This window comes from Erinaceus europaeus, chromosome 4 (assembly GCF_950295315.1).
Source record: "Erinaceus europaeus chromosome 4, mEriEur2.1, whole genome shotgun sequence".
Lineage (NCBI taxonomy): Eukaryota > Metazoa > Chordata > Mammalia > Eulipotyphla > Erinaceidae > Erinaceus > Erinaceus europaeus.
In genome coordinates this window covers 47577696-47598804 of record NC_080165.1, presented here as the reverse complement: position 1 = coordinate 47598804, position 21109 = coordinate 47577696, and the positions used below count along the sequence as shown (strand labels likewise).

General features: G+C 39.2%; 1 pseudogene; it reads right to left on the bottom strand.

The window, feature by feature from the left end:
• LOC103128459 (U11/U12 small nuclear ribonucleoprotein 48 kDa protein-like) overlaps positions 1–9896 on the bottom strand; it is a 35253-nt pseudogene extending 25357 nt beyond the window's left edge.
• Between the last annotated feature and the right edge of the window lie 11213 nt (positions 9897–21109).

Here is a 21109-nt window from a genome sequence, read left to right as displayed (position 1 = left end):
GAAGCGATAGGATGAAGATAAGAGGGCTCTGCACTCCAGCTCCATCAGCACCCAGAGAGAGAGAAGGAGAAGGAGAGGGACATATGGAGGTAGCTTTGATGTCATGAGTGGTTTAGAGGGAAAGAGAGGATTGAATCAGGAAAAGAAGGGGTAACTTTGTAAAAATGTGGACAGATAGTTGTAGAGAAGATGGTCAGCCCATGCTTACAACTTAAGGGAAACTGTGGTAGATTGCAGTGGGGAGAGTGAAGATTCAGAACTCTGGTGGTGGGGATGGTGTGGATTCAAACCCCTGTCAACATGTAATTCTGTAATTTAAAAATAAAGTAAAAAAAAAAGAATAGGAATTGCTAGACATTGTTATACTTGTTTTACAAAGGGAACTGAATCCTGAAACGGTGGTAGAACTGTCTGGAAGAGGAGAGAACTGAGTTACGGTGGAGTTCATGTTCTCCTTCATTAGTGGAACTGCACAACCAGTCTGGCCTGAGGTACCCTGAGTCTGGATTCGGTCCTTTTTTCCACTATTGAAAGCTTCCACCCTCTGGACTCCAGCCCTTTATTTATAAAAAAGGAGTTGAAGGCCCTTTTCATTTCTAAAATCCTATGATCTGAGATGCTAAAACTCAAGGTCTTAAGAGGGAGGTTTGCTTTGGCAGTCTTTAACTTTTTAGTCCCTCAGAATTTTTCTAAAATGAGATAATGGTATACTTTAAAAAAATTCTTTATTAGGGGATTACAATTGACAGAAAAATAAAAATAGTTTGTACATGCATAACATTTCCATATAACAGTACAACCCCCACTAGTTCCTCTGCCATTATGTTCCAGGACCTGAACTGTCCCCCAACCTGAGTCTTTTACTTTGGTGCAATACATCAGATAATGGTATAATTAAAAAAATATTTTTAATGTTATTTTTTAAGTATTTATTTATTACATAAACACAGAGAGAAATTGAGAAGGGAGGGGAAGATAGAGATGGAGAGAGACAGAGAGACACCTGTAGCCCTGCTTAACCACTCGTGAAGCTTTCTCCCTGCAGGTGGGGACCAGGGGCTTGAACCTGGGTCTTTGCACACTGTAGTGTGTATGCTTATCCAGGTGTGCCACCACCTGGCCTTAATGGTATACTTTTTAAAGTGTTCCTTTCTTCCTCCTCCTTCTCTTTCTTTTCTCCATCTCCCCTTCTTTCTTCTCCTCCCCTTCTCTTTCTTTTCTCCACTGCCTCCTCCTTTCCTTCTCCCCCTCTCCCTCTCTCCTGCTACAAACAGAAATCTCTTGAATCTTTTTTTGAATGGAAAATAAGCAGAGCTCCACAGACTGCATGCTCTGCCATCTTGATCTCTCTTATGTGTAGAGGTTGTGTAAACATGGACATTTTCCTATGCAATTATTTGATTATTTTATTACAATACTTCAGCAACAGTGTGCAGGGCCTCTGTGAAATACACCCCCATCATTTCTCTGTGTTCCCTCAAACCTAGCAATCTTGCATCAGGCAAGCACTGCTCCAGTCTACCTCTCCTCTCCTACCTCCTGTTATCTACATAATACAATCATAAAATTGATAGACCAGAGGCGGAGCTCCATAAGTCAGCTCATCTTGCCCTTGGACTAGGGTTAAGTATTTCTGCTAAATCATGCCAGTCTTCTTCCCTTACTGAAGCTTTCTTCATTTGAGAATCAATTCCAGAGATGCAGGAAAAGGCACCAGAAAATACAGTGAGGGCTCTACTTTTCACATTCAGTTTGTGTTTGAGTATAAATTACAAAGGGCACTTTAATTCTGTGTCCCAGTTTTTAGCAGCACAGGGACTCTAATGGATTCATCTGAAATTCTGTTAACTTCAGCCTCATCTTTCTTGCTCTGTTTCACAAGCTTGCCTAAAGGTGGCTGAAAAATTGAGTCCTGCCAATCAGAATACTTGATTGCCTGGAGGTGCTGCTGCTAGGGGTGGTGGTAGTGGTGGTGGTGGGTAACTTTGAGTGCATATCTAAAACCTGGCATTGTTTAACAAGTATTTATTAAGCAACAACTAAGTACGAGGCAATACCCAAGGCCTTTAACTTTCCTCCCTTCCTCTGTTCCTTCCTTCTTTACTAGGGAAAAAAAGTTTAACTCCCTATTTAAGATTATGACAGATACAGTGGAGAAACAATGGTGAATTTTATAGTCACTGCCAAAAAGATCATAGTAGGTGAGAAGATGGGGAGGGGAAAAAGTGAGGGAAATGCCCATATAAACAAGCAGGAGAAAACACAGCATAGAGGGGGAGAATCCCATGTCAATTAGACTGGCTGTAGTGAATTCCTGCTTGAGCCCTCATTATTTGTGTGATCTTGTGACATGTCACTTCTTTGAGTCATTTTCTTTCTTTTTTTAATTTATAAAAAGGAAACATTGACAAAACCATAGGATAAGAGGGGTACAACTCCACACTATTCCCATCATCAGAACTCCATATCCCATCCCCTCCCCTGATAGCTTTCCTATTCTTTGTCTCTTTGAGAGTATAAACCCAGGGTCATTATGGGCTACAGAAGGTGGAAGGTCTGGCTTCTGTAATTGCTTCCCCACTGAACATGGGCATTGATTGGTCGATCCATACTCCCAGTCTGCCTCTCTCTTTCCCTAGTGGGGCAGGGTTCTGAGGAAGTGGGGCTCCAGGACACATTAGTGGGGTTGTCTGTCCAGGGAAGTCTGGTTGGCATCATGGTAGCATCTGGAACCTGGTGGCTGAAAAGAGACTTAACATATAAAGCCAAACAAATTGCTGACTAATCATGAACCTAAAGGCTGCAATAGTGCAGATGAAGAGTTGGGGGGGGGGGTGTCTCCATTTTGTAGATAGCTAGTAGGCCTATTTTAGTTCTATTCCAAAGGGACTATGACTATACTAGTTTATTTTTTTCCCTGAGCCTGAAATCTGATATGCAGGTAGATCCAAGTTATTGTATGGGGAGATGATGTCATGGCTGGAAGAAAGACCAGAAAGTTGGATCAGGGAAGAGAGTAGCTCTCAAATATGGAACGTTTTCTTATGTGCAAAATAGATAAAATTATGACTCTGTCAAAGGTAGGCATAAAGATGAAATAAACTATCACCTTGTAAGGAATCTAACATAAAATCTGTCATACTAGGTGCTTAATCAATATTATTTTTCTTCCCTCTCAGTTGTTTTATGTATATGTATTTACATATATGCACTAAGATAGTCAGAATTATATGTCTTTGGAATATAAAAGAACTCACACTCTTAGTCTTTACTTCTTTGAGGCATACTAGGGTGACAGTGAGGTGGCTATGCTATGGATTATGCTACTGGAAACTTCCTTTTGGGGCCTCACTGGATCCAGGGTAAATTGGATGAGGATAGTTACACTCTGATGCAGCAATGATTTTAGACCAATAGCAGCAAGGTTATGAGTTACTTTAGGTTGGTGAAAGCAGGTGTTGCAAGAATACTTCCTGTGCAAGGTAAGTGATATCTATTGTGCTATAGAACAAAATTTCTGGGTAATAGGAAGAGTAGAACTTACAAAGAGATTTGTAGACTTACAGGATTGTTCAGAACACACTGTGGACCCAGAGACACATGGGGGATTTCTTCAGACCTAAGGGAGGCCTGAGCTTGACAAGATGTAAGGGAGGTCTAAATTTGCTTGAACTTGAAAAGACACAGCAATGCTTGTCATGGCTGAAGTCATTGCTGAGAATTCTCCTCCTTCATTCCTCTGACCATAATTGTGAGGTTAAAGTGAGGGTGCATGATCTGAGGGAGGCATATTAAAGCTTTTGTCTGGCTCTACCCACATCTGCCACTCTACTAGCTGCCAAATAGCTCCCTTGTTCACATTCTTTCTCACATTTTTACCCTAAACAATAGAGATTCTGACTACTGGGTCCCCATGGTGGCCCCAGGAAGAACTTTAATATGCTTCCCTCAGATCTTGAGGAAGAAAGCAAAAGACTGTACTAAATAAGTAAAAGGAGAGATTATTGATTTAAAGAAAAAGTCATGCATTTAATAGAGGAATTGCAAAACAACCCAAGGAGCTCATATGTATCACATAAAAAATACTGGTTCTGTTTTACCCTAGATGATCAGAAGCCTGTTAACTGAATAAACTGAGATATAAGTTTAATTATTTAATTATATAAGTTTAATAATTAACTATTATCAGTGATTTACTCATAGCTTGCAAGATTATAAGATTGCAGGAGTATAGATACATAATACATATCCCTCAAATTCTGTGCCCTCACCACCCCAATGAAAACTAACTATAACACCTATGTTTATTAGTAATAATTAGTTCTCATAAAGTTTTAGAGGCAGGTTGGCTATTCTTTCTGTCCTCTTTCTTTCTTTCTTTCTTTCTTTCTTTCTCTCATTCCTTCCTCCCTCCCTCTATCTTTACCCCTCCCTTTGCTCCTTCTTCCTTTCCTTCCTCCCTCCTTTCCTCCCTTCCTTCCTTCTTTCCTTCCTTCTTTCCTTCCTTCCTTCCTTCCTTCCTTCCTTCCTTCCTTCTTTCCTTGAGATAGGGAAACATAAAGGCAGAAGGAGAGACTAAAAGAGACCACAACAGGAAAGTTTCTTTCAATGTGGAGGGAACACACACATGGTAAAGCAGCACACTATCAAGTGGAATATATATACCACAGTTCTGCTCAGCTCTGATTTATGGTGGTGTAAGAGACTAAACCTGGAACTTGGGAGCCTCAGGTATGAGAATGTGTTTGCATAACCTGCTGTTTTCCCCACTGCAAACACTTTCTTTAAATGTGGTTTCTCTTCTTATTTCACCACACTACTCATAGGCCACTTTAGATAGTCAAGATCAGAATGCGAATTCAGTGTTCTGGGAACTGTTTTCATCAAGCCTGACTGCCACTGTTTTAGAAAAGATTCTTGTTACAACAATGCCAAGAGCGAAGACCGTGTACCTCTTCTTTCTCAGTTCTTTTGCAAAATAGGTATACTTTAGTACATTTAGGTTTGCAACAATATCGAGGGGGAAAGAATTCTATATTTATTAATAATAATTAGTAGCATCTTCCATTAGATTCCTGTGGCTGTTGTTAGAAAATAATATGAACTTTGAAAAGTCCCTTTGTTATGGTTTGCTGTACAGTACCCAGTATCTTGTATATAGCTGTGCTATTGGAAGCTTCTAATCTACTTGGTCTAGGCTTTTGAGAGAGTCCGCATATCAAATACGTAGCCTATCTATTAAAGAGATTCAGTTTGTCTTTTGAGAACCTTTGAGACATACAATTGATTTCCCCCTCTCATATTAATTAACTACTGATTTATATGTCTACATTTTGCTAGGAGTGTACATAAACACCATTCCCATCACCAAAGGACCGTGACCCATCCCTCCCGCCCACTCCCACCCCCCACTGGCCCAGGAAGCTACATGTCTACCCCTCACCACTGGGTTTTTACTTTGGTGCCCTACTTACAATTTGATCAGGTCCTGCTTTTAGTTTCCCTTTCAGATCTTCTTAGTCAGCTTCTGTTGATGAGTGGGATCATCCCATACTCATCTTTAACCAATTAACAAATAATGTGATGATAATATTAACTATTGATTGTCTTTTTGAACCCTAAGACAGCAGGAACCTCACATCTTCACTATAGAGCCCCTACTTCCCCCAGTCCTGGCACCCTTGGATAGGGCTCACTTTCCCGTATGCATCTCCCAATCCATACCAAATAATATTGCATCCGCCGATCACAACCTAACCAAAGCAACGATTGCCATCTCAACATGCTTCACCTCAGAATGTATCCAGAGACTTCACATGTGGAATGACAACCCTTCAGCTTCATTACTTGGGTGAGACCTTTCCTTTTATAGTACACTCTAATTTCATCTCAGGTAGTTCACTTTCTAACAAAGTCCCATAACCTAGACATACAACAGTTTCTGTGAGAGAGAGCTTATGTTCACACGTATCCATAAACTACTGCAAAATATATACCTGAAAGCAGGATTACACTAGAGTTTGCAGTGAGTACCCCCCTAACACTTCCTCTCCACTATTCCAAACTTGGGATCCATGATTGCTCAACAAATTGTTTGGCTTCGTATGTTAACTCTCTTTTCAATCACCAGGTTCCAGATGCCACCAGGATGCTGGCTAGGCTTCCCTGGATTGAAGACCCCACCAATGTGTCCTGGAGCTCAGCTTCCCCAGAGACACACCTTACTAGGGAAAGAGAGAGGCAGACTGGGAGTATGGACCGACCAGTCAACGCCCATGTTCAGCGGGGAAGCAATTACAGAAGCCAGACCCTCTACCTTCTGCAACCCTCAACGACCCTGGGTCCATGCTCCCAGAGGGCTAGAGAATGGGAAGGCTATCATGGGAGAGGGTGGGTTATGGGGATTGGGTGGTGGGAATTGTGTGGAGTTGTACCCCTCCTACCTTATGCCTTTGTTCACTAATCCTTTCTTAAATAAAAAATTAAAAAAAAAAAAAAAAAGAAAATAATATGAACTTGGTGACTTAAAACAGTAGAACACATAGTGGATGCCTGTTGGGTAGTATGCCACCTCCCCCTGGCTTCTGCTTAACCATATGCCTATATAGGGATTTATTGATCCCATTCAAAGCTTTGGTCTATTTACATAAATCACTTTTACATTTACATAAAGCACTCCCTCCAGGGCATTGGTGGTTCAGTGATAGGATTCTCACCTGCTCCGCCCCCTCCTTGTCACACTCTGATTTTCAACAGTCACTTTTCTCTCCACCCTCTCTGTATCACATCCTGTTTCCACCCTACTTGGAAAGTATAAAAACAGCTGCTATTCTGATTAAAGACACTTGGAAATTGCTTTCCGGCTCCGAGAGTTCCAGAGTGTATCTCCTGCGAAGTTAGTGTGACACGAGTTCCTGATACCTCTCCCACACAGCAGCCTAGATCGGCTCCAGTTGAGTTCTCTCCAATCCAGAGAGCACTAGCTCGGGAAGAAGTACCCTCAGGCTATCCTGGCAGATGCCAGATGTTCAAAGTTCATCAGTATTCTGTTCTCCTTCTGGAGACTCTATTTGCCTCTTCAGATCTCTAGGGATGGGCCAACATTCCTTGACTTGTTGCCATAGAACTCAAATTTCTACCTCTGTGGTTGCATTACCTTTCCCCCTGCTCTTGTGTTATTATCTCAGTGACTTACATTTTGTTAAACTGATATAATAATGATCAACAAGACCATAAGATAAGAGGGATACAACTCCACACAATTCCCACCACCAGAGTTCTGTAGCTTATCCTCTCCACTGGAAGCTTTCCTGTTCTTTGCTCCTCTGGGAGTTTGGACCCAAGATCTCTATGATATGCAGAAGGTGGAAGGCCTGCTTCTGTAATTGCTTCCCTGCTGAACATGGGTGCTGGCAGGTCAATCTGTACTCCCAGCCTGCCTCTCTTCTTTCCTTAGTGGGGCAGGGGTCTAGAGAGGTATGGTTCCAGGGCACATTGGTGAGGTCATCTCCCCAGGGAAGTCAGGTTGGCATCACGGTAGCACCTACAACTTGGTGGCTGGAAAAGCATTAAGTTATAAAGCAGAAAAATCATTTAATAATCAGTAATCTAAAGGTAAGACTATAGCAGATGAGATTTGGAGTCTCCACTTTGGAAAAAGCTAGTTGGTTTATTTTAGGTGTATCCCAAGGGGCCCATGACTTTACTAATTTTTGCCTGAGTCCAATAGCCAACATGCAGGTGGGCCAAAGGCACTGTCTGGGGAGATGGTGTCAGAGTTGGAAATAGGACTAGAAAGCTGAATCAGTGAAGAGAATAGCTCTTAATTATGGAAAAAGTGTTCAAAGATTGTTAACTGTAAACCCCACTGATTTTATTTGGGGCCTATATTCAGCATAGGAGCCTGTTCAACCTCCATATCCCTGCAGGTCTGAACTTGCATTCTGTAGTCATAGCTAGGAACATTCTAGGTGGCAGAGTATGTTGACCAACCTCCCTTCAGAGTATGGGGCAGTCCTCACCATTGTTGACCCACATCGAGGGCAAAGCCCTATAGAGGCTCACAAGAGGGTCTACTATGTTGTTTTTGATGGAGATGACCAAAGACAGTGGGGAGAGGGATCTGCTAGAGGTCTAGGCCCATCATGTCTACATGGGAATACCAGGATTCCTTGACTAAGGCCCTGGATGACAGAATGGCCCAGTAGTGGCCAAAAGAGCCATCATTAAAGTATGTTGGTCTCTTGCCCCATTCAGCTTTTTAAGTCCTTACTTTGTCTGACAAGGTTAGATTTGTAGTGATTGAGGGAAGTGAAACAGAAAGTAGATGAGGATATCTAGGTCTAAGTAGAAACTATTTGATTAAGTAATTTATAGTACCTAATAAAAAAAGTGTCTTTTTTTTTTTTTTAGGTCTTTCTACTTGCTTGCTGCACTTATTGAGAGTGACTTACATTTAGCACGAAAACATCTCTCCAATTAGAATCAACATTTAGAATCCAGGACAATCATGTCATCTCAAGATCCTTAGTTTTGTTGCATCTGAAAAAGTTTTATTTTCCCAAAGAAGGTCACATTCACATTTCCTGGGGTTAGGGCATGCACAGATCTTTGTTGAGGGTCACTATTCATTCCTCAGTACATTAACTATTTGTTCACTTTGTGCTACAATGAACATTTTGGTAGCAGCCACAAAGATGTTAAAATTAGCATTCTGTAATGAACCTTCAAAAATCATAACATCTTTGGGGACAGATGCCATAGATAAGGCTAGATTAAAATTATGAAAAAGTAATGGGTTTACAGAGTAGAAACTCATTATCAATAGTTAGATCACAGGAAATTAATATTTGTAAAACATATTCATCTACCCTTTTTCAAACGTGATCTCATGCAAATTTTTGTTCATATATGTCTTCATTTATTCTTTCTATATCTCTAAAATATTTTGTATTTTCCTTTATTAAATTCTATCACATTATCATAAGATATATTTTTAGATTCCCTAAAGTTTTATTTTTTCTTTGTTTTGTTTTAAGACTATTTCAACCTGTGATTAATAGTGATTTATAAGAGTGTAAGAGTACAGTTCACCCACCACCAAAGTTCTGTGTTCTCACACTCCCAATGCTAATCACCTCAGTTCTCACAAAGTTCTTATTTTTTAAATGTTTATTTATTTATTTATCTATCAGATAGAGACAGAGAAATTCAGAGGAAGGAGAGGGAGAAAGAGGAATAGAGAGAGACACTTACAGTATTGCTTCACTGCTTGTGAAGCTTTCCCCCTGTAGGTTGGGACCAGAGACTTGAATCTTGATCCTTGAGCATTGTAACATGTGTGCTCAACCAGATGTGCCACCATCTGGCCAGCCTCACAAAGTCTTAGGGGCAGTTTGTTTGTTTGTTTGTTTCTGTTTTTATTTTTGCAAGTTTATGTATTACCAGTTCTCTAGATTCTACATCTGCGTGAAGCCATCTGGTAGTTGTCTATCATCTCTTTGCTTATTTTGCTAAGTATAATCATCTCAAGTTCCATCGATTTTGTCCCAAAGGACACATCATCTTTTTTGATTACAGAGTAGTATTCCATGAAATAGATATCATAACTTCTTTAGCCAGTCATCCTTCAGTGGGTATTTAGGCGGCTTCCACTCTTCAGCATTGTGAAAAAGGAAGCTATGAACACAGGGGTGTGTATGTACTTCAAATTAGTGTTTGCATGTCCTTTAGATACATTCATGCAATTCTTATTACAAATCTGTGATGTACCTATTATAATCCAACCTTCTGTAAATTGGGAAATAGACTCCAAAAGCTAGGTGATATTCCCAAGAATGACAAAGAACAATAGGAAGATTCAAGATTCAAACCTCACCTCTCAGTTCACCAAGCATGATTCTCTACTGAGGAGATGGGTTTTTGGGTGCATCTGAGGTCTCTGAGCTGGCTATTCCTGACACATGCCCATGACCTCTATCTACTTGAAGAGGCATAACTCATAAGACTTAGGACAAAGTGTGTCTTTGTTCTGTACTAATAGTTCATGAATTCTATATTAAGACAGGAGAGGAAATAAGTAATTATGAACAATGTTCCTCTGCCATTCACCTTTACACATAATAACATTATTGTAGTTCCACAATTACAAAACTGAACAGATAAGGCAGGCCTGAAAAATTCAAATGTGATTTTTCAGGATGTCACGAACATGACAATTTTGTAATTAGTTTGTTCCATAATAAATCCCACAGAGAAAACCCAAAAAGCGATACTTTTTTTCTGTGAAAACTAATTACAACACATTGGATTTAAAATGACTAAACTTACTTTCCATAGAGAGAAAAAGAAATAAAACAAAGTAGATAAAAACAATTTTGTTTTTCAAAAGTATAATTTAAGTTTGAATCTGGAATGATTTTTTGTCAGGGAAGAAAACTTTTTCATTTGAACTACTACAAAGAACCAGAGAGAGAATATCTTCTATGGTCATGTGTGCCAAATTCATGACTCTTTCTTGTCTTCTCACCTGAAAAATATTTGAATAACATTATAATATTGACATCCAGAATTTGAAGATAGCATTCTGAAGAGAAAGATGGCAACTTAACTTGCCTGGGAGGTCTTTGAATTTAATGAGAAAGTCTCTGCTGGTTCTGTCCTTGGTGAAAGGCGTATTTCTCACTATATGAAGGTTAAATGTTTGGAATTATTGAATAGTTAGCTCCTTTGCATCAATAACTAAATAGAATGGTATCTTTTAAAATTAGGTTTAAATGTTTGAATTACTGATATTTTAATGACAAACAATTTAATGACCAAGCTCTTCATTTGTTTTGGAAATTTATTTGTTCTTGGGATATTCAATATGGGTATTTAGGGAAGATAGCTGCCAGTTCTTAGCACCATCGCCCCGCCAGATGTTTGTCGGGATGCGGCATCATCTAAGTTCATTTCCCACGTCTAAGCTCGACCGGACCTGCCAATATACGCGGATATCTTCGCCCACCCTGTCCAACGCTTGATGTCTCGTCACCCAATCTGGTCCCCTACACCTACACTGAACTTCTCTGTTCCAGACTCTTGGAAACAGAGTTGGCAGTCAGCTGAGGTAAAGAACAAACACCTCATCACAGACCCCTGCAAGCGTCAACCCGGCTTTGACCTAGCACGTTATGATTGGGCCCTCCTCAATCGCTATTGAACAGGCCATGGCCGGTGCGCTGCTATGTTCCATCGCTGGGGAGCCGGAGACGACCCGAACTGCCCCTGCGGCTACAGACAGACTATGACCCACATAGTCAATGACTGCCACCTCTCCAGATTCAAAGGAGGTCTCGAAACTTTACATCAGGCTCAACCTGACGCTGTTGACTGGCTACGGAAGAAGGGCAAACGCTAGAAGAAGAAGAAGGGAAGATAGAGCTATGGATCTCAAAAATGTTTCCATGTATTCTTGGATACATAGGCACAAACATATGACGCTATTTCGTTGAATGTCTCATTAGGCAAGATATAGCATTACTGCTTTAGGTTTAGAGACCCACATCAGGACAGTTATTTAAATTGGCTTCATTGCTAACCTTCTGAATCCAGTGCTTACAGGTATTTTATGGTTCATTTGTATGACTGCAGAAGATGTCAGCTGATTGGTTTATCAAGATAGGCTCTGATAAAACTTGGCATCCTTTAGGCATATTTCAATCATATTAGTGGATTCTTCAGGAGAAAAGACCTTTGAGAGCTAGAGAGATGAGGCTATAATGGAAGAATGACAGATGTAAGTTTCAAACTTCCTGGCAGGAGAACCTATCTGTAAAGTCTCATATTTATTTTTTTAATTTTAATTTTATTAGGTACAGGAGTCAGGAGGTAGCGCAGCGGGTTAAGCACAGGTGGTGCAAAGTTCATAGGACTAGTGTAAGGATTGTGGTTTGAGCCCCCAGCTCCCCACCAGCAAGGGAGTCGTTTCACAGGCAGTGAAGCAGGTCTACAGGTGTCTGTCTTTCTTCCCCTCCTCTCTCCATTTCTCCCTGTCCTATCCAACAACAACAACAACAGCAATAGCTACAACAATAAAAAAAAAAAAACAAGGGCAACGAAAGGGAATAAATAAATATAAAAAATAAAAAAATTATTAGTTACTTAATATTAATTACAAAATCATAAGATTTTGTATAATCCCACACTGTCCCTGCTACCAGAGTTCTGTATCCCCATTCCCTCCATTGGATGCTACAGTAGTTCTCCCAAGTTCACAGATATGGGTTGATTATTATTTCTATAACTATCTATCTATATTTATATATATTTACCCTTTTTAAAATTATTTTTAAAAATATTTTTATTTATTTATTCCCTTTTATTGCCTTAGTTGTTTTATTGTTGTAGTTATTGTTGTTGTTGTCATCATTGTTGGATAGAACAGAGAGAAATGGAGAGAGAAGGGGAAGACAGAGAGAGGGAGAGAAAGACAGACACCTGCAGACCTGCTTCACCACCTGTGAAGTGACTCCCCTGCATATGGGGAGCCAGGGGCTCGAACTGGGATCCTCATGCCCGTCCTTGTGCTTTGTACCACGTGCGCTTAACCTGCTGCACTACCGCCCGACTCCCTGTTAACCCATTTTTTCCATGTTCCTGTCTTCTCTTTCTTTCCAAGTCACACATACACCCATTACTACATTCAAATGTCCCTCCCTTTTTCCTCTTCTCTATCCATGTCCTGGAAGAGTTGGAGTTCAGAGCCCTTTGGTCATCTTTCTTCTGTCATTTCTCTCCCCCTAGGAGTATGGATAAAAATATTTTTGGTGTGCTGAAGGTGGGAGTTCCAGCTTCTATAATTGTTTTTCCACTGGACATGGGTGTTGGCAGGTTGATCCATACCCCCAGATGTTTCTGTCTTTCCCTAGTGGGGTAAGGTTCTGTAGAAGTGAGGTTCCAGGACATGTTGATGAGGTCATCTGCCCAGGGAAGTCAGGATGGAATCATGATAGCATCTGCAACTTGGTGGCTGAAATGAGGCAAGATATAAAGCAAGTTGAATTGAATAATGAACAGGAACCAGAAAGTAGAAATAGAGCAGATGAGAGTAGAGATCTTAGGGTGGAAAGAAGTGAGGAAATAGGAAAACATACCTATTTTAGGTATGTTCTTACGGGCTCATGACTTCAGTGGTTTTTGCTTGAGCTTGATAGCTAACATAGAATTGGACTAAATATTAATATAATATGAAAAGATGGTGGCAGAGTTGAGAAGGGCTACAAATATCTCATATTTCTTAAATGAAGACAGGAATCTCCTTTTTGACTCAACACTGATTGACTGGCTGATCTGAGCACAGTAGTTGTGACTATGAATGAAATGGCTGCTTTTCATTTGCTCTATATTAAAAATAACTGTGGTAGGTTTAGACGTCTTCACACAATGGGTGATAATCAGTCCTCAAATTCCAAAGATGAAAGGTACTTGCTATGACTGAGTCTCTTATCCTAATCCTTTCATCAGTTTTGAACACAGGACTGGAACAGGCTTAGTCTCCTAGTATTTACAATGATTTCCTAGCATATGTCATCCAAAAATCACAAGAGTAGCTATGTATGGAAAAAAAAAGGTTTTATTAGCAATAAATCAATGTATTAGCTAGGAAGCTGACCAAATCAGTTTGGGTGATAAATCAAGTTTCAGAAAGGCAGAGGGAGAGGCCTGTCTTTATGTCAGCTAGAATTAGGATGATATAACAATCTATACATTTTTACAAATGTTTCTGGAAACTCAAGAATATTCATGAATGACAATGGTAGGCATGTGTAGTTGAGGAAAACATACATAACATACATAACCATATAGCCTTTGTATAGAAAATGGTGGTAAGATGTGAGCAGGTGTGTGGGTTTTATTATGTTAAGGAGGAAATAGATTTAAAAGGATTCTTTTTGTAGTCTCAACTCACCACCAGGATCGGATCCAGCCAATCAGAGTTCTGAAGTTCTATTTTGTTTGTTTGTTTGTTTATTTATTTATTTTACCAGAGCACTGCTCAGATATTGTTTATAGTGGTGTGGGGGATTGAACCTGGGACTTTGGAGCCTCAGTCTTGTATCTGAGTTTCTAATCAGTACTTTCAAAGGTTTTATCTTGGTCTAATTAAAACTAAAAGAATGTAACAGCAGAGTGAGTTGTCATGTTATCCAAACAATAAACTTCCAGGCAGTTTGTTTATTTCAGTTTTGATGAGAAGGACAGAGGGCAAAATTTTTGACAATTTACTGCAGGTGATAGTGTCTCTCCAAGTTGGAAAAATGCCGTAGAGCATTATTTACTTTTAACAAGCCACCAAGAGAAGACTTAAATTTAAGATAGTAGGTCCTCTTAATAGCACTACTAGTGATATTCAGCAATGTAACAACAACAACAACAACAATAATTTATGTAGTAATAATAGTGTGTAAAATTATAGCATAATTATTGGATGCTAACTTATTTTCCTAATACCCCTGGAATGTAGTATTACCTGCATTTTACAGATGAGGAAATAGACAAAAAAAGGTTAAGTAACTTGCAAAAGTTCACACAGCAGGTAGCTGCAAAGTTGATTCAAAATCCACACTCTTAATCATAATACCAAAATTTCACATACATAAGTTGTGCAATCCTTGTCTTCATATGCATAATTGACTGTGCTATGTGGACAAAGATAGCTTGAACAAGGACAATGAGGGAACAGGGAGGCACTAGAGCCTAGAAGTTTAAAACATGGGCATCCTGGGATAGTTAGAAATGAGTTGCTACTTAAGAATCATTACATACAATTATGGGAGGTTGAGCAAATTATCCAGTGTCTTGGGACCTCAGTTTGCTGATCAGAAAGATGGGACAATAAAATGTACTAAAGTCAGAGGACTATAATGACTAGATGTGGCATTTTGCAACTTTTATCATAACGATTATAAAATGCATGGAAGTGATTAGCTTCTTCTCAGGCACAAAATAAGCATTTATTTAACTTATTAATATTATTATTTTCTTACTACATGCCAAATCCATTTTGACACAATTCTAGAGATTACCAGTTTCTTTTGGCATATTGGAATTCTGAAACATTAAATATTGCTCTTAACTAGTGGGTTAGAAATAGAGCTGGGAAATCTTTTTTTAATGTACAATTTCAGCTAAAATTTATCTTCCATTTTAATGTAATGCATAATTAAACACTTTCTAGAACATCACATTTGATGTTGCTTCTGTTATCCTTGGAAATACTATGTCTTTGTCATAGGGTGTTACTAAATTGTGCTAGCTTCCAGAGAACATACACAGGTTCATTTTTCTTCACAGATTAGTAAGGAGAAGGGAATTAACTCTGAATTCTGAATCATATTTATAGTTTAGGGAAAAAATAGAGTAACTTAAAATTAATCAGAATTCTCTCTTGGGCAATATAGTGGTGCTGTCATGCAGCCATCAGGACTACTCAAGGGTAACAAAGTGGCTTCTGTAAAAGTGATCTTTGTGTTCTAATCCATTTCACTGTCCATTCTGGGAAAGAAACACTTTCTACCTTTTGAACTGTCAAATTCTTGGGCTGAGCAAATTGGGTACGGCGTTTCGATTACACATTCAGTTCCTTCCTAGCTTACAAAGTGATTTCACATTACCAGCATGATTTGTCAAGGGGAGAACATTTTCAAGCACAAACCTAAATTACAGAGGCAGCCGTGAGGTACAAGCAGAAGCATTACAGAATTACAGATATAATGAAATGGGGCAAGCCTGCTATTTAGCCATGCCCTAGATTTGAAAGATGCTCTCTTTGATAGCTTAGAAAAACTAGCACCAGCACCCCATTTTACTTAGGGAGCTGCTGCTTCTATGTTTGTAGGTCTGGGAATACTGTTCCATAGTAATCATCACAGTAGTTAGAACTGCAGCACTGAAAAAAAAAGTGACCAAGTTGGGTCACTATCATTAAGCAGTTAAGCAAAGTCTCTTAATTGGATTACCCTGAAGCCTGTGAGTTGGGTAAATGTTCCTGTTTTCTTTCAGGTTAGTACTTGTAAACCAGATCTTATCTCTCCTTCACTGACTTCCCCCAGGTATTCCATGCTCACACATTCTTCTCACTTTTAACAAAACTAGGTCTCACTGAATAACAGTAATGTGCTGATTTCATCTTTTCTCCTAAAATTTTTATTATGGTAATGCTAGTTCATAATGCTGTGTATGACTTTTGAGTACAAATTCACGTCTCTTCGAATGTGTGTTACCACACCATGCCCAACACAGAAATACTGATGACCTCAACCACAGCCTCTTGGAACTCTTCTTTTTGCTGTCACCCTCTTTACCTCTCTGGCAATGTCACCTCTGCAGACAGAACCCAAGATTTGATTTCCTTTGGTTTTGCCTGTTTCTTTGCTTTGCTTCTTTAAGTTCCACATATAAATGAAATCAGTTGGTATTTATCTTTCTCTTTTTGCTTATTTCACTTAGCATAATCCTGTCCAGTTCCATTTTGTGTTGTCACAAGTGACAAGATTTCATTTTATGACTTTTAGACAGTGCTTTCCTGGCACTGTTTAGAGACCAAACACTTGAAGAAAGTGTTGGGAGATAGAGTGCAAGAGTAGCAATTAGGTCAGAATATTGGAGAAGATTGGATTTCAGATCTACTGTCTAGCAAACCTGTCACCTACCCAGTTACTACAGGCCTGGATTCACTTATTTGTCAAGAAGCTAAGTTGGAGAATGTGTATTTTTTAAAAATAATTTATAGGGCCATGTATTACATTTTTATATTATTTAATGAAGACTAAATTATTTTAAAGATACACTAGTAAAAGAACAATGCATTAGAGAAAATTAGGAATGTATGATTTTTCTGTAGCTAGGGATTTCAAATCTACAAAGTTTCTTACAATCTGCTGCCAATTATTTTTAATATTTATGCCAATTATTTATATACTGTCTGATGCAAATTGCAGTCACAATAATATAATCGATGTCATGGCACTTTTTCAAACATATGAGTTATTATTTACATTTTATTTATAAGAGATAAGGCTAGTCATATTAATTAATTAATTAATTAATTAATGTTATTTTATTTTATTTCTGCCTCCAGGGTTATTGCTGGGATTCAGTGCCTGCACTGTGAATCCACTGCTCCTGGAGGCTATTTTTTCTCTTCTGTAGCCCTTTTTGTTATTGTTGTTGTTATTGCTGCCGTTGTTGGATAGGACAGAGAGAAATCAAGAGAGGACAGGAAGACAGAAGGATAGAGAAAGATAAACACCTGCAGACCTGCTTCACTTCTTGTGAAGGAACCCCCTTGCAGGTGGGGAGCTGGGGGCTCCAACCCGGATCCTTGTGTGGGTCCTTGCACCGGTCCTCATGCTTTGTGCCATTTGCGCTTAACCCGCTACGCTACTGCCATGCCCCCATAATATTAGTTTATTCAATTATTGTCACCAGTGCTATCACTAGGGCTCCATGCTCACACAAGGAATTCCTGGTGGCCATTTGTTTTCTTTTTGCTTTGATAGAACAGAGAAATTGAGAGGGGCAGGGGAGATAGGGAGAGAGACATAGAGACACCCATATCCCTGCTCAACCCCTTGTGAAGCTTCCTTCTTGCAGGTGGGGGCTAAAGGCCTGAATATAGGACTCTGCTCATGGTAATGTGTTCACTCAACCAGGTTCTTGCTGTTACTGAGTGTCACTCATTCTGGAGGAGGAAGCAGAACTTTAAGTTCTGCTTTGTTTGGGGCTGGAAGATAACTCACCTAATAGAGCGCACAGTGAGGACCTGAGTTTGAGCCCCCACCTACCATAATGGAAGTACCAAACAAAGGGGATGTTCAAAGAGTGGTAGAGTAGTGCAATGATGCTTCTTCTGCTCTCTGTCTTGTTTTTCCTCTTATCCTCTTAAAACAAAAAAGGTTTTCTGGGAACACAATAACCCTGGCAACAAAACAAAACAAAATAAAACAAGTTCCCTCCCTAACTTGGATGTTTGCAATTCAGACAGCGAGAATTTAGAAACTAAACTCATGATGAAATATTTTGTGAATGCCATTATACCATTTTTAAGTATATATCTCATCATGGACACAGAGATGACGAAGTAAAGACCATGCATGGATTCAGTGTCTTTGGGCCACTTCTTCCACCAGAAATCTGCATCCCTGTTCTTTGCCAGAAATACTGCTATTGCCAAACCATCTTGAGGACACTGAGACTTAGGATGTGACCAATGCCAAACTACTAGAAAATGGCAGACTCCATAAACTTTCCTAATTTCTGTCCACCACGTGGCTGGCCTCAAGTATAATATCTATCTGAAATTATCTTTAATATTAAAGATAATTTTGTGCAAATCTCCATGACTCCAGAATTCAGAGAAGGGGCACTTATTAATTATTCTGTTTGCTCTTTAAAAAATGTTTTTAAATATTTATTTTCCCTTTTGTTACCCTTGTTGTTTTTCATTGATGTTGTTGTTGTTGGATAGGACAGAGAGAAATGGAGAAAGGAGGGGAGGACAGAGTGGGGGAGAAAAAGATAGACATCTGCAGACCTGCTTCACTGCCTGTGAAGCGACTCCCCTGCAGGTGGGGAGTTGGGGCTTGAACTGGGATCCTTACGCTGATCCTTGTGCTTTGCGCCAGGTGTGCTTAACCTGCTGTGCTACCACCTGACTCCCTATTCTGTTTGCTCTTGCCCAACAATTTGTTCTATACAAAGAACCTGGCTTGCTCTAAATTTTGGAGTCCTGCTTCAAGTATGTAGCTAAAATTGAAATGGTACCAAGAAGCACATCTAACCTAGGTCAACTTTTTCCAGTGTCATTAGAAGATGATGGAAAACATGCCTATTCCTTGTTAGATTGCCCTTAGTATGGTCACTATGTCCCAGTTTGCTGGGTATGTTCTCGGCTGTAAAGCAGGCACTTCAAGTCCAGAGAGCATCTCAGTTCCAGGCAGATTGAATACTTAGTTTCCTTATCATCACCTGACCTCTGACTTTCTGTAACAGAGAACTTGCTGCCTATTTTATATGAACTATATATAAAAATCACATTTCTGCCTGTTGAGATGTTACTTCATCAAGTTTGGAGGTTGTGTTTGTGGTAGTTTACTGTGAGACATAGCTAGATGGCTGTTGAGTACACAGAATTCTAGGCAGAGACTTCTCAAATGAGGTGAAACCTGGATACATGTAGAAGCTTTGTGATTACTTGTGGAGAAAACAACCACAGACATATCCTCATGAGCTAGAGCAATACAAAATGGTTACAGATAAACGCCAGGTTGATGTTTCAAATTGCAGTTTATTTGCAATCAAACTGTTGGATTGTGGGAAAAGTCATCACACATTTTTGCATAGAAAAACATAAAATAAAAGTCATGACTTTTCCATCAGCTCAATACTTCCTTGTCTAACTGGATAAAAATCAGATAAGCATACTTAGAGAATGGTTTATTTTATCAGGAATAATAAGTGAGCAGTCAGTCTAAAAAATTGACTAGTTAAAATAATATAGTATATGCCCTAACATTAATATACATACACAAGTATTGATTTGCTACACTTAGTTCTAAAAAGGCCCAAGTTGGGGAGAAGAGTGTTTTATAGTCACAGGCATATGAGAAACTGCACCTATGTGTCAACAACTGTACCATAGATCATTAAGTTAACTCTTCCATAAAATTATTGGAAAATAAAAAAGAAGAAGAAACAGAGATTCCCAGAAAGACAAGGACATCCTAAGGAGAGAAAAAGAATTACCACTTATTAACAGAGAGAAACATAAAGCAGAATTTGACTGAGTTTGGAGTATTGCACCAAAATAAAAAGCCTTGGGGGGAGGGGGAGGGTAGATTTTTTCAGCTCCATGATAGGGCGTGTAGTTAGGGACACAGACCTTTGGTGGTTGTATTGGTGTGAGTATATGCTCCTATTAACTTATAGTCGTATAAATCACTATTTAATCAATACAAGAAGAGAAGAATAGATTGAATGTCTCAAACATTTTGACATTTGACCTCAATTCTGAGTATATATTCCTTCAATCTAAGCATTTGAAATTTCAAATTAGTAACCTGATTGAATTTTAACACTGGGCTTAAATTGTTAATGCATTTGTAATAATGACTTTTTTGAAATATTAAATCACCTATAATCTTAGATTAGAGAGACCAGAAGCAATTGGTCTTGTCAGTATATAAGATATAGCTATTTGTAAATAGAATTAAATAACATAAATCATGGTAAGGTCTTGTATGGTACAGTAAATCCTAACCGTAGGATTTTCACAGTAAATCAAGTTTCCAAATAACTTTGTTATAAAAATAGCGATCACCTTCTTAAATTCTAAGATGGCAAGGAACCTTATTCATTCTCTATGAAGCCCACATTTTTCCCAGTCCTGGAACCTCTGGACTTGGCTCATTTTCCTTCATGCTTCCCTTGATCCATACCATTTGATACTGCATCTGCTGATCTCAACCAAATCAGTGCAACCTGTACCACCTCGACATGTTTCACTTCAGACTGTAGCCAGAGACGCCAGGCATGGGATGTCAACCATTCAGCTCCATTACCCTGCCACCAAGTTGCAGTTGCCACCATGACACCAACCTGATATTCCTGGGCAGACAACCACACCATGTGTCCTGGAACCCCACCTCTCCAGAGCCCTGCCCCATCACGGAAACATAGAAACAGGCTGCGGGTATGGATTGACATGTCAATGCCATGTCCAGTGGACAAACAATTACAGATTACAGAACTCCCACCTTCTGCACCCCATAATGATCTTAGGTCCATACTGCCAGAGGGATAAAGAATAGGGAAACATCCAATGGAGGGGATGGGATACAGAATTCTGGTGCTGGGAATTGTATGAAATTGTACCCTTCTTATCCTGCAGTCTTGTCAATAATAATTAGTAAATCACTAAAAATATCAAAAACTGCCACTCATTAAATATCATACTTTGCATGTAACATACAATTTAGTTGATTTCTTATTTATTTATTTATTTATTTATTTTCTATTAGGGATTTTTTCTCCTTACTGATTCTCTTTTTAAAAAATTTGTTTATTT